The sequence below is a fragment of the Labeo rohita genome, unplaced genomic scaffold (assembly GCF_022985175.1).
Source record: "Labeo rohita strain BAU-BD-2019 unplaced genomic scaffold, IGBB_LRoh.1.0 scaffold_140, whole genome shotgun sequence".
Taxonomy (NCBI): Eukaryota; Metazoa; Chordata; class Actinopteri; order Cypriniformes; family Cyprinidae; genus Labeo; species Labeo rohita.
In genome coordinates, this window is record NW_026127560.1 from 124087 (window position 1) to 138649 (window position 14563).

General features: G+C 37.0%; 2 long non-coding RNA genes across 3 annotated transcripts; both read right to left on the bottom strand.

Annotated features, from left to right (window-relative positions):
• Positions 1–2223: 2223 nt before the first annotated feature.
• Positions 2224–4671, bottom strand: LOC127158224 (uncharacterized). Its single transcript, XR_007826095.1, has 3 exons — positions 4599–4671; positions 4052–4095; positions 2224–3026 (listed from the first exon to the last, which is right to left on the bottom strand). It is a non-coding gene; the product is annotated as an uncharacterized LOC127158224 (long non-coding RNA).
• Positions 4672–11800: 7129 nt separating this feature from the next.
• On the bottom strand, positions 11801–13518 carry LOC127158219 (uncharacterized). Of its 2 annotated transcripts, XR_007826093.1 has the most exons (5): positions 13357–13518; positions 12407–12439; positions 12199–12243; positions 12041–12117; positions 11801–11890 (listed from the first exon to the last, which is right to left on the bottom strand). It is a non-coding gene; the product is annotated as an uncharacterized LOC127158219 (long non-coding RNA). The 2 variants fall into 2 exon arrangements; XR_007826094.1 differs by lacking the exon at positions 12407–12439 and having other exon boundaries at positions 12041–12243.
• Between the last annotated feature and the right edge of the window lie 1045 nt (positions 13519–14563).

Below are 14563 nucleotides of genomic sequence, written 5' to 3' on the forward strand. Positions count from 1 at the left end.
TCGACAGAACTTTAATTGCCAGCTATTTAGATAATTGTTTGTCATGTCATGTAAAAACATTTCATGGTTCCAGCTTCACAAATGTGAAGATTTTCTTTTCATTTTGATTATTTTAATATATAGATTTTTTAAACATTTTTAGGCTTAGACTGACAAAACAAGCACTGTGAAGGTGTTACTTTTGGGCTATGGTACATACATACAGGTGCTGGTCATATAATTAGGATATTATCAAAAAGTTGATTTATTTCACTAATTCCATTCAAAAAGTGAAACTTGTATATTATATTCATTCATTCCACACAGACTGATATATTTCAAATGTTTATTTCTTTTAATTTTGATGATTATAACTGACAACTAATGAAAACCCCAAATTCAGTATCTCAGAAAATTAGAATATTGTAAAAAGGTTCAGTATTGAAGACACCTGGTGCCACACTCTAATCAGCTAATGAACTCAAAACACCTGCAAAGGCCTTTAAATGGTCTCTCAGTCTAGTTCTGTAGGCTACACAATCATGGGGAAGACTGCTGACATTGCTGCAGTAATTCAGGCAAAAGGAGCCCCAACTAAGTATTGAGTGCTGTACATGCTCATACTTTTCATGTTCATACTTTTCAGTTGGCCAAGATTTCTAAAAATCCTTTCTTTGTATTGCTCTTAAGTAATATTCTAATTTTCTGAGATACTGAATTTGGGATTTTCATTAGTTGTCAGTTATGATCATCAAAACTAAAAGAAATAAACACTTGAAATATATCAGTCTGTGTGTAGTGAATGAATATAATATACAAGTTTCACTTTTTGAATGGAATTAGTGAAATAAATCAACTTTTTAATGATATTCTAATTATATGACCAGCACCTGTATAATACTAAATTTCAAAAAAAAAAAAAAAAAAAAAAAAAAAAAATCTAAAAGTTGAGGTCGGGGCCTCAAAGTCCTCTCTGAACTAATCCTGAGCCAATGCTGTGTCCATGTCTCCATGAGAAGTTAAAATTTAAAATTTTCTTAGGACTAAACCAAATATATTGTTGGAAAGAGCTCGACATGGAGAGTAACATATGTCAGTCTGAAGGTTGTAAATAGCTCCTGTTTTGAAATATTGACCTCTAAACCTCCTTGACCTTGGTGTATGTTGGAAAGCTTGTCATTAAGGAACAAAAAGGGCTACATACATGAAACCAACTGTTATGAATAGTTCTTGACCTCAGTTATATGACTATACCCATATGGATAGAGTCATCAAGAGGGGGTGCTGTCAAAAATGGTCAAACTTGATTTTTACCTATTTAACAGTAAGGTATTTACAATTTTATTACACAAATGTGATTCCCATCCCCTTTAACCCATCACTGTACTTTTACATCATTATTTACAAATTCCAATTTCAGTAAATTGAGTCATATTCCCTCTAGCCACGCCATCCCACTTGATACTAATTAGTATCATATTTGTAGTTTTTCCTGTTTGCAAAGTTAGGGTGTGAATAGGGTCGTAAAAATATGTATGCACTGAATATGTTGAATATCTAGTACAGCCGAACTAGTACTTACACTGTATTTATGTGTTGTATGATATGCAAAAGTAAAGATTTTGGTTTATTTCAGATATTTTCAGAGCTTGAAAAGAAAACAAATCAGCATCACAGTAGTTCTTCTGGTTGGCAAAATAGGGTTTCCATAGAAAAACATATCAGGAGAATATCTTAATGTTTAACTACAGCCGAAGCATATATTACACTGAATTTATGTCATTTATTTGAAAAAAGCAAACTTTAGGCATTTGATTTGTATATTGTTTAATTAGAATTTCAAAATGTTTGTTCGGCCAACACGACTCAAATAAAATTGCTTACAATATTGCAATATTGCATTGTGTTAATAAGGATTAAGGTGCTAGTAAATTACGTAGTCAAGGTCAATGATATATGGACAGACCTGAAAAACACCCATATTAAATTAAAACATTTACAGTGCATACTCACGTTGTTTTTAACTTACTAATATAAGGCTACAAATTACTCCTAAATGTGTTAATATGTATGTATAATTTCCTTTCTCTTTTCCTTGTTGTTATACAGGTATACATTACCTTCTTCAAAATCTCAATAGGCTATTCACTTTTCTTAAACTCTATTTTGATATGAATAACAGAAATGGCAAATGAACAAGAAAATGTAGTACCAAAAACTTTATTTAAGATTGTCAATTCCCATATCTGAAGTTTGTGAAATGTACATTTTCATTCCCATCAAAACTTTAAATACATTGTCAACACACAATCAGCTTCAAGGTGAGTAACTGCTACATAGGGTTAGTCCAGACAGTACGTTATGCAAATTAGGAAATGGCATGATTTCATAGTTAATTACGGTACTGTAATTTAGCACAAGAGGTTGAAAGATTGCTCATAAAAATTAAGGCATTTCGAAGCCTGTGAATAAAATGGGAAGTTGCTCATTTAGTTTAATTTGTGGCGGAGGTTATTTAATATGAAATCTTAAACGAAACAGTGTCCTCTTCGATATTGAGCTATGTCCCCCAATAAAGCACTCCAACTGTGTGTGTCATCAGTGGACTGAACATTTTAGTAGTTGTGAAAGGATCAGTTGTTCCACATAGTTTAGCTTGTCTGAGTCAAAATATGATCAACTGTAGCTTTTCCATGGTCTGTTGGCCACAAAACAATCCATATAGGGATCCTTCAAGTTTAAGAAATGTTAAGTTTGTTGACTGTTGCCCTTTATTGAATCCATACAGATAAAAGAGACTGTAACAAGCTTGAAGAAAAAACATGAAAAATATTAAAGTTCAAATTACATTACAAACTGCTTAGCTGATGTAACATGACAATGTTATGGAACAATACAAGTGGACAACAAAAATATGTAAAGAAAAAACACTTAACAAGAGCAAGGAAAAAAAAAAAAAATGCATGTTTGCAATGTATGTTGCATATTTGCAGGCTGCATGGGATGGGAATCAGGCTGGCTGCCAGGATGGAGGCCAGGTCTTTCCACTGAGAAAAACAAATAAATAAAGAGAGGGAAGTTGAAGGAGAATTAGTAAGTATAATACACAATGAATTGATTGTCATGATTGTAACATTTACTGTTTTACAATACTTTGTAGAGTAGTGCAGTGCATCAAGAATCTGTTGTTCCAGAGTGGGGACGAGGCGATAAAATTATGTAACCGTTAACCTAGTTTTGCATAGCAAGACCTATCTCCACACTAGAGCTGTGCCAGAGCTGGAGGAAGGTCTTGTAGTGATTAGGTCATTATCATTCTGGTGTATCTGGTTTCCATGTGCGCAAGATTACTTTAAAACAAGATCTAAAACATCACGGTCATTATGGTATGTCAGTGTTACTCACAGTAACTGTTGCTCATGGAAAAATAAACAAAACTAGATAATTGTGTAAAAAAAAAATGTAGATAGGCACAATACAGCTGTCAGGTAGACCAAACATGGTCTTAAAATGTCAAAAATGTTGTGGAAAAATAAAATAAATCCTCTAACTGACAAATAAATGTATCCATTCGCAGTGTACTAATCGCCAAACCCTGAAACCCTGATGTTTCCTCTGACTATACCATAAACATCTCCAATCACTGCATTCCTCTTCTAGAGACTTACAGCAGAAACTTAACTTTTCACTTTTGGTTTCATATGGCTATGGATGCACAGTACAACATATCAGTTTCCTCACAATTGTAAACAGCATACAAAAACTGTTTGCATTACAATTTTTCTTTAATAATCTCTACCCAAGACAATGGCTTGTCAACAATCCCCACAAATTAAAACATTACATTACATTTATTCATTTAGCTGACGCTTTTATCCAAAGCGACTTACAAATGCTGTTTATGTCAAAGGTCGCACGCCTCTGGAGCAACTAGGGGTTAAGGGTCTTGATCAGGGACACACTGGTGTGTGAATGCTTTCTGCCAGTACAGAGAGATCCAGGCACAGAGAGATCCAAGAGCCCAATAATAAAATGCATGTAATCATACATAACCAAAAGCTATTTAACATACCACATTGTGCAGGGCTGCCAGTCATAAAGATGTTCTGTCCTCCCCTGTGCCAGGAAGACAAAGACACTGTATTACTGTATGTTATTTAAATGTTGTACTTTAACAAGGAGTGAAAATTGTTGACAGTTTATATACTGCATATTTTGAATCATAGTAATGTGATAATAACTGACACTTCCATAACTGACACTTCAAGCTAAAGGTATTTACAGGATGCCTACTTTTACAGCTTAATGTTGTGACTTACACAACAGCATTTTGTCAAGGTAACATTAAGTAATTGCAAAACAATTTATCCAACAGTTATAGAATGTCATCCAGTGTTTCCTTTGTATTTTTTTAGGGTGGATGGGTGTGGGTGTCTTTAGGGGTAATGTTTGTTTTTTGGATAAATAATAAAAGCGATAAAAGCATTGTTTTTAATCACATATTTGTTGCTGCATTTAAAGTGAAATTTAACTTCATTAAGGTTTTGAAATGACAATTCCAATAGCATTATTTAACTAATTGAGAGGAAACACTGTCATCCAGTTAGTCATTGTCCTACCTTTCTTTTCCTTGTCTTTATTATTTCACGGACTGGGAACATTTCAAGCCGATTGTGAGGGCAATCTGTAATTGTAAGGAATATATTATTTGCACCAATGTCCACAATATGGATTTTTTTTTTTTTTTTTTGTGGAGGAATCAATTCAAAATCCACACATGTATGCATTTTTTCCACTGTTTGTCATTAGCACATTTAGCTCGTCCTCGTGAGATTTGAGAACCACAGGAGTATCAAAGGCTGCACATGGTTCTATTCAAAATCTTTTTTCTTTGCCATTCCTTCTTTATGTTGTGTCTCCTAATGGACTGTTTACATTTTCCATCACTTGCCACAAAGGCAGATATCTTTTACACTGGTATTCTTTACACTGGGACTTTAACTTTGCATCTCTCTAATTACATGAAGCAGGGATGTGTAAAGAACCATCAATTAAATTATTATTTAAAAAACAATAAAATAATATAGTATCTAGGTATACAGTATAATTGCAATTCTGGATCAGATCCATAATAAATCAATAATGTTTGGAGGGTTTACAAAAATCACATTAACTTCATGACAATTATGCAGGGGTAAAACATGCCGTGCATAGACTAAAACACACCTTTAATTTTTGTAGCCTTTTACGTTGCTTTGGACCCCACAGTGGTGGCTGCACAGCTGAGACATGGTGTGCTGGTTCCTGGATGAGTGGAGCCTGGTGTGCTGGTTCCTGAATGGGTGGAGCTGTGTGTGGTGGTGTGTGGCTGGAAAGAGCCAGGTGTGCTGGTTCCTGGATGGGTGGAGTCTGGTGTGCTGGTTCCTGGATGGGTGGAGCCTGGTGTGCTGGTTCCTGAATGGGTGGAGCTGTATGTGGTGGTGTGTGGCTGGAAAGAGCCAGGTGTGTGTTCCTGGATGGTTCCTGGTTCCTGAATGGGTGGGTGAGCCTGTGTGCTGGTTCCTGAATGGGTGGAGCTGGCTGGAAAGAGCCCAGGTGTGCTGGTTCCTGGATGTGGTGGAGCCTGGTGTGCTGGTTCCTGAATGGGTGGAGCTGTGTGGTGGTGTGTGGCTGGAAAGAGCCAGGTGTGCTGGAAAGAGCCAGGTGTGCTGGTTCCTGGAATGGGTGGAGCCTGTGTGCTGGTCCTGTGGGTGGCCAGGTGTGCTGGTTGTGTGTGGTGGTGTGGGCTGGAAAGAGCCAGGTGTGCTGGTTCCTGGATGGGTGGAGCCTGGTGTGCTGGTTCCTGAATGGGTGGAGCTGGTGTGCTGGTTCCTGGATGGGCTGGATGGGTGGAAGAGCCTGGTGTGCTGGTTCCTGGATGGGTGGAGCCTGGTGTGCTGGTTCCTGAATGGGTGGAGCCTGGTGTGTTCCTGGTGGTGGTGGAAAGAGCCAGGTGTGCTGGCTGGTTCCTGAATGGGTGGAGCTGTGTGTGGTGGTGTGTGGCTGGAAAGAGCCAGGTGTGCTGGTTCCTGGATGGGTGGAGCCTGGTGTGCTGGTTCCTGAATGGGTGGAGCTGTGTGTGGTGGTGTGTGGCTGGAAAGAGCCAGGTGTGCTGGTTCCTGGGATGGAGTGGAGCCAGGTGTGCTGGTTCCTGGATGGGTGGAATGGGTGGTGGAGTGGTGGTGTGTCTGTGTGTGGCTGGAAAGAGCCAGGTGTGCTGGTTCCTGGATGGGTGGAGCCTGGTGTGGTGGTGGTGTGTGGCTGGAATGGGTGGAGCTGGTGTGTGGTGGTGTGTGGCTGAATGAAAGAGCCAGGTGTGCTGGTTCCTGGAATCCTGGATGGGTGGAGCTGTGTGTGGGTGGAGCCTGGTGTGCTGGTTCCTGGAATGGGTGGAGCTGGTTGAATGGGTGAGTGTGGTGTGTGGCTGGAAAGAGCCAGGTGTGCTGGTTCCTGGATGGGTGGAGCCTGGTGTGCTGGTTCCTGAATGGGTGGAGCTGTGTGTGGTGGTGTGTGGCTGGAAAGAGCCAGGTGTGCTGGTTCCTGGATTTGTGGAGCCCGCTGAATGTAAAATGGCTAAAAAGCTGGCCTGGTGTGCTGGTTCCTGGATGGGTGGAGCCTGGTGTGCTGGTTCTGGATGGGTGGAGCCTGGTGTGCTGGTTCTTGGATGGGTGAACCACACGGCACCAAATTTAGAATGAAGTTCTCCTCATCTTCTTGAGGCAGTTGGTCTGGGTTGAGTCTTGTCCAACCTATAAATGGACATGGAACACACACAAATATAATATATAATATGTAATTAGGCCAAAGTGAAAATATATGCAACCCCAAATCAACCTAGATGGTAAAAAAAAGATGGACATAGTGAATGTGATTATACCCACAGGATTCTGAAAGACATAGGGCAGAGGAGTCAAGGAAAAATGGAGAACGGGTTGGATATGTGTTCTTTCAACAGCTGTTAAGTATCGCCATTATTGTGTCAGTCTAAGATGCAAAGAACATTGTCATCCATTGTAAACTTTGTGCAACCAGCAAAAGGTCTACAACCGCTAACAATTCTAAATCTAATTTATTAAAGCACCGCCATGTAAAACTTATAAAAAGAAACACCGGTGCTGACTGGTAGGATGCTACTGCCAGTGATGCATGCACTCGTCGGGAGAGTAGCATTAAGTAAAGTTTAATCTTCTGTAAAAACACTGAATACTGCTCTTATAAATACATGTGCAGAAAAACATTAGTTCAAAAATCGGGGTTGATTTTGCGTTATTTTTTATTTCAGCCAGGGATGTAAGGAAATGTTATATGTTTTGTAAAACATACTCCATGCTGCTCTTATCAATATGATATTAGTTAAATAGCATTAGATATCTATTAGTTGGGAGTGACTTTATTATTCTTAAATATGCACATTGCTTCTCTGTATGGCATCACCTGGTTGGAAAAGCAGCAATGTGTAAAGATTGGCTGATTGTTGACTCCTAATGTTAATTATTGTTCCAGTAAAGTGGATTCATGTCTAAAATAAACAGACTAAACAGGTTATCTGTCACTTTTTAGAAAGGGGTGGACAAGTAACGTAACTAGTAACTTTTAATTCCCTGTAATAAGTAAAATAATATTATAATTTTTACAGGAGGAGTAACAATTTCTGAGTAACTTTCCTGACACTGGTTGTGGTCTCAGTTAGGTACTTTTTTGCACATCCAATCTCTATTCGCAGTGGCACAAGTAGTAGATTTACTTTGACTAGCTACCATTGTTTTTAAAAAATACATTAACATAAACACTAGTTAGTCTTAAAGGGCAAAATGAGTAGGATGTTTGCTGTTTGTAAACACATGATTCAAAGTTGGCCCCATGTAGAGAGAGCAGCGATTGAGTGAGATCCAAAGCGATTGAAGAGAGTGAGAGGTGTTAGCAAGAACAAAGCAGTGAATCAGAGAAATAAAAGGTATTCTGATTGTTTCACTTCGGTTACATTCTAAAGCACAAATAAACATGACCCCACCTCCACAGAACCCTGTTGGAAGGAGCCAAATTGGCAGATTTTGTGTGATTACAGCCGAAGCCACCGTCAGCTTTTAATATAGGTCTGCTATAAGTGTGTGTGTAGCTCAGACACACATACCTGCATGACAGAGACAGATCACAGAGGAGAGAGATGAGACACCAACGTAACCTGGTTGCTACGTTACTATAGAGTCAGAGTCGCGGCTTTTATTTTATGAGAAACCACAGGAAGTCCTGTTCCCCATTTGCGCTAGCTTCCCAGCTGAGTGATTAGGCCCAGTCAAAACAATGCACCACTCTACAGGAAAAACCCTGCAAAAGCTATATCGACATACAGTTGCATCAATTTTCTCTTATTCCAAGAATGTGACATTTTTATTGATTGGATTTAGCTGGAGGTCACCAATTTAGCTTTAGCAAACATCCAGTGTCCACTTTGCTTGTCATCTGTTTGAAATTCAAACTGTGACTACATAAGTCTGCTGGTGGTCTTGTGCTAGAGCTTCTAGCATATTTGATTTGACAGTGAGTGTGACTCATTAAAAAGTTCAGCCTCAAAAAAGTGCTCCCACTTTAGCTGGAGATTTCAAAAGTTCAAAAGTTAACTTAAAACTACCAAGGAGATAGAAGTGAGGTATTTTAAAGCACAGGCGACCCCTGCCATCATCCCAAAGCAATTTTTGTCCTTGTTTTCCACAATACCAGCTCTTTAAAGGGGTCATCGGATTCCCATTTTCCACAAGTTGATATGATTCTTTAGGGTCTTAATGAAAAGTCTCTAATATACTTTGATGAAAAATTCTCAATGGTTTTGTAAAACAACACCCTTTTTACCTTGTCAAAATCAGCTCTGCAAAAATCATCTCATTCTAAGGGGTTGTTCCTTTAAATGCAAATGAGCTCTGCTCACCCCGCCCCTCTCTTCTCTCTGTGAAAAGACGGTATTGTTTACATTAGCCGCATGTAGCCGCGTTTAGCCGCTAAACTTCCTAACTACCACGTGATAAGGAAAGGCGATCGCAAAGATTCATAAAAAAAACGCTTATACTCACTTATGCTGTAAGTGAAGCTGGTTCACGAATGATTTGCGTGAACATAGACGGATATATGTAGATCGGGAGGCGCATTCCCTTCACAAACAAACGTAATCCACTTCATCTTCAGTGGCTCAGATGTCGGGAGTAAATGACGACCACTATGTTCATTATTACATCCAGCAACACAACACCTCAATCGCTCAATCAGAGATATTCTTGTCTAACTTACATCCCTGCTCCGGCATCGAAACAGAGAGGTCTGACTGTTACAGCTGATTCGAGGTAAATCGCTCGTGTCAATCAACTATCATGTGAGCAGCCTCTGTTGGTGTGACGCCACAACGACAGACATCTGAGAATGGCTCGATTTGAAAAAGGGGATATTATTTTTACAGATTAATTAAAAACCGCTGCATGGATTTTTATCATTATAGGGTAGATTTGTACATACACTGACAACACACATTAATGTTCAAACAACATGAAAAAGTCAACTTAGCATCCAATGACCCCTTTAAAATGACTCTAGGTTGCAGCTAGGCTACAGCCAGATCAGAATTTCTAGTCTTTGCTGATTGGAAATGTACAGGACAACACCAACAATTGTTCAATTGATAGAGAATTGAATTCAATAAATAAGGTTAAATAAATGCAATCTCACCTTCAACCATCAATTTGTAGATGGCATTCACATTCTCTAAGCATGTCTTAGCGGATGTGCTAAGTTGGGCATGCACTGGCAGCATTATTTTAGTCTGGTACGTGTGCGTCCCTGTCACCATCTTAGGAGGATGTGCAATCAGCAGCAGGGGCTTCATGCCAAGGGCATACAACTTCTCAAGCTGGAACAGAGAGGTAGAGAGATCAATTGGATATATACACAAAACTGTAGTTTACAGCTGAAGTTGTCCTCAAGCTTGATCTGAAGTTACATCAAAGCTAGAAAACATCTACAAACAATCAAACTATGGTTTTTACATAATTTTTGGATAGATAGATTTGAGGAGTTTTATGAGTTTCAACTCCCTAGACATAATAGTTTGGAAAAACCAGTAAATATGAATTATATTCTTATTAATAGTGTGGATGTATGAGGCAATATATTATACCAGTTATTATACCAAGAAATTTATTTGCTTATGTCAAAATAATAAAACACATTTGGTGAATGAGATGATCGGAAAACTACATACCAGAATGGCAGCATCATCAAGAATGTGGGACTTTATTTTATTTTTTTTCATGGATGCCAACCACTGCTTCTGCTGACTTTTAAATTTTTCCAGCTTTTTTTGAAGTCTGACATGTTGGGGTTGTGGATGTTTGCAAAACGAACAAATTTTAAGTCCGAGTAGGTTTAATGTCATTTCTAGTTAACATACTCCAGGACATTTACTAATCTTACTTAAGATTTAATAGTAAGATTACTTTATTAATTCTATTTACCTAGCAGTGTTATTTTGTGTTGTGCAAACATCTTAAATGCTGTTATTCTCAACATGGATTTAATCTGCCATTTTAAGCTATGGGAACTTAAAACATTTCGTGCAATCGGTTTCCACATTTTCTTTAAGTAAACTGAACGTATTTTTATTCGTTCAACCAGCATGAAATGAACTTAATACAAGTTTGAAATTCTCAACAGTTTATTTTTGTAAAAAACTTTAAGAATATCACAATAATAAAAATTAGCTTTTAAAACATCTGTGTTCTTATAATACTCTTTACAGACTTCTTAACTAAACAGCACTTTGTTGTCATAACATTATCTGGACCCACTGGAACACTGTTAAACAATAGAGCATTTTCAGAATGGCATGCAAACAGAACAGCAAAAATAAAATACAGGCCTTTAAAACCCATTCATGACAATTCTTCCCTCCATGATTGCCTTTATTGCATCCACAATGAGGCCTATGGCAGTTAGCGGAAGTGAGAGAAAAGTGTATAGTTTTAGATATGGACATTTTTCGTACAAAAACATATATTCGCTACAGAAGGCCTGTATTCACCTCTCGGAGCCGTGTGAGGCAGGTGAATCGCATTCGATTATGAACGCGATATTGCGTAGCTTGTGAGTGAACTAAGGCTCTGTGTATTAAATTCCGCTCCATCTGAATGCATGTGATAGAGATTTACTACTAATCACAGAACCATCTTCACTGTCGAGATGCACATGACAATCACATGTGATTTATCGTGCAGCCCTAATATACACCTAGGATGCCTTGAGAGTGAGTAAATCATGGGCTAATTTCCATTTTTGGGTGAACTAGGCTCTTTATTTCAAGAAGTTTATTTCAAAGTGTGTAATGATGTTTGTGATCACTCAACACAATTTCACAAATTTAAAGCATTTACACCAATTTCAGTAATAAACTGTTTCACAAAAGACAAATATAGCATCTACTGCAAAACTAAAAAAAAAAAATACACAGAACCTTTGACAATTTTTCATAACCAGAACTATATTCATATTGAATAAAACAAAATGATGAGAGCAGAAAATCCAGTAATACTTACGAAACACATCCTGTAAAATTCCTGTGGGTCATCCTCCAGGATGACTGAAAGGCCCTGAAGTACTGCAGTGGAAACATCAGATGACTATGAAAAAATAGAGACAGGCTAAGGATAACAATCATAAGCAAATCATGATTTAAAGATGACAACTACAGTCAACATGATAAAGAAATACCTTTTAATTAACTTAATGTGAAATTTAAAATCCTTTTTTTCTAGAAAATGTCAAAAGTGCAGAGTCTGTGTCCAATGCTGCGCAGAACTCAGATCCGAGATATGCGACTGAATCCTGCAAAGATCTAAGAACAAACATTAAGTGGCTATTAACATTTTGAAGGACACAATCCATAAACACACTTTTTGAAAAGGAATAGGGTTTTGAAAATTTTGGAAATGAAAAAAAAAAACAGGTTCACCCAAAAATAAAAATTAGCTATTAATTTACTCACCCTTACGCCACCCAAGATGTTTATGAGTATTTTTCTTCAGCAGAACAGCAAAGAAGATTTTTAGCTGAAAATGTGGCCTTTGGTGATTGATAAAATTTAAGTCAGAGACTGTCCATTTTTGGAGGGAAAAAACATATCAAGGAGCACAAAATTAATACCTGTTGCTCCTGATGATATACTGAGGTTTTATCAAGATGATCGATCTGTAGAAGAAAATGAAATAAATGCTTTTAAGTCTCATTTACTGCATTCATCTTATATTTATCTAAGTAGATCCTCTCTGCAAAGTAAACAAATGTAAAGAATGTCTGTTATGTCACAAACATAGCACTTGTAACAAACATAAACTAAAGCATCTGAACTTACATTTCCACTGCACAGCAGTCATCAGCTGGTATTCTAAAATAATAAAAAAGTGTTATCCATCAATCAAAAATCAGTGAACAATGAACAAACAAAACCAAATGTATAGAGTATTTTTTTCTTATGTAATGTAAATGGAAACATATGGTATTTTAAAACTAAGATCGTTAACTTACATTTAAATAAGTTTCAATGTTATATATACTCTGCTTGAGGAGGTGGGGGTGATGGGTCTGCTAAAGACTCGTTGACAATCTCAGAATGCGTGTTGTTTGTTACTGCCTGCACATTACCGTAATTATCATACTAAGCACGCATACTATTTTCGTCGCAACCAGGTATTTCTAACAAATAATGCTACGGCTTGACTACAGTTTAGCACTCATAGTTGCTTTCAAAATCGCCGTGTCAAGTTAAAAAGAGTTATTTTAAAAGAACCCGTCTGAAGATGTAGCGTTCTTTTCCATCCGTTTGTACACTGACCGGATTGCGCGCTCTCTAGCGTGAATGCGGCGGTGTCTCTGAGCTCCTCATTTGAATGTGCCGCGTCCAGAATAAAATATCCTACAGCATATGCTAAGCGTTTACGAAATTAAAAACGATCTCCTCGTTTGAAGTGTTTTGTTTACTTCTCACTGAATTTTGAATTCTGCAAAACTTCACATGAAACAACCGTCGTTCAAATTACTCCTATTCTCGTAACTTATCACTAGCACGAATGGATAACATAGTAATTAATAGACAACCAGGCAGCTAATTTTACAGATATGAAGTGGACATTAAGTTAAGTGGTTTGAACAGAAATCGCTTCAAATAATGTGCAGGGTCAACCGTGTTTGAGTTCTTTGAATGGGCTAAGATGTTCCACAAAACAACATGCAACAAAGTGCATAAAATCTAACCATCATAAGGACTAGCAAGCAAAAAATGAGACTTAAATTAAAAGCTTTTACCTTGATTTTACCGAAATAGATCCTCTGCAAACACACGTTGAGTCTTCAGCCGTTGTGCTTCTGCGACGTGGGGGAGGGGCAATTGTCGCCCAGTGCGCATGCGTAACAGCATGTCTTGGACATTTTGAGTAATTTTACTTAAATTTCATTAGTTATGGGAACTATCTGTTGTAATATTTCAGCAATGACAAAAAATTAGTAAACTCAACATTTTGGTTAAAAAAGAGTAAACTTACTAGTATTTTTATGGCAAGGAATACTATTTGGTTTTACAGTCTAGAACACTTTTTCTAGTGTTCGTATGGTGTGCTGTTGGTATAAAATTATAAATGCATTGATGTACATGGACCCCTCTGTGACATTGTATCAATTTATTAAAATACTTAAATCACAATTACAAGAGTAGCATTTTGTATGTATGCATACACTTCATTTAATAATGTTTTAAATGGGCTTTAAATGCATTTATCATGTTTTATTACTTTCTGTTGTAAGCATGAAGTACACTTAAAAATTACTCCAAAATTTTACTTAAAGCATACTAACAAGTTCTTTAATAATGTACTTTAAAAGTATACTTTCAATGCATTGTTACATTTCAGCACACAGTTAAAAATAATACTAAAATATATTTACATAAAGTGCAAATAAATACACTTTTAAAAACAAACAAAACTACATTTCAAGTATATTTTTAGAAAATATATTTTTTAGAAAATATACTAAATTACAATTATTTTAAAGTGTGTTAAAAGTTGTATTGTGAAAATAGGTAAAAGCATGGTGGTAATACACTTATAATATATTTAAAGTTAGTACAACTTTTGGTTAGTATATTTGCAATGTACTATTGAAACAGGAAATATATTACAAATACAATAAAGTATACTTTTTTTTCACTAGGGCTATACATTCAAAACAAACAAAACAAGCCCTGCAAATTAAAACCCACATTTTATAGAGACACTTCATATTTAATGGTATTTTATTATTATTTTTATTGTATTTAATGTACTATCCTTTCAATAAAACTTTTGCAATGGGTTTTCAAAAGCTGTTTTTATGCATGTTTTAGCCTGAGTTTTTGTTGCATGTACACACTTTTAACCAGCGGGTGTCACTAGCGTGTGGAGTTTCGAGCGCTTCGAAACAGTGAATCATTTTGCAAATGAATTTGATTCTCCCATCACTAGTTTAGACCAATAAG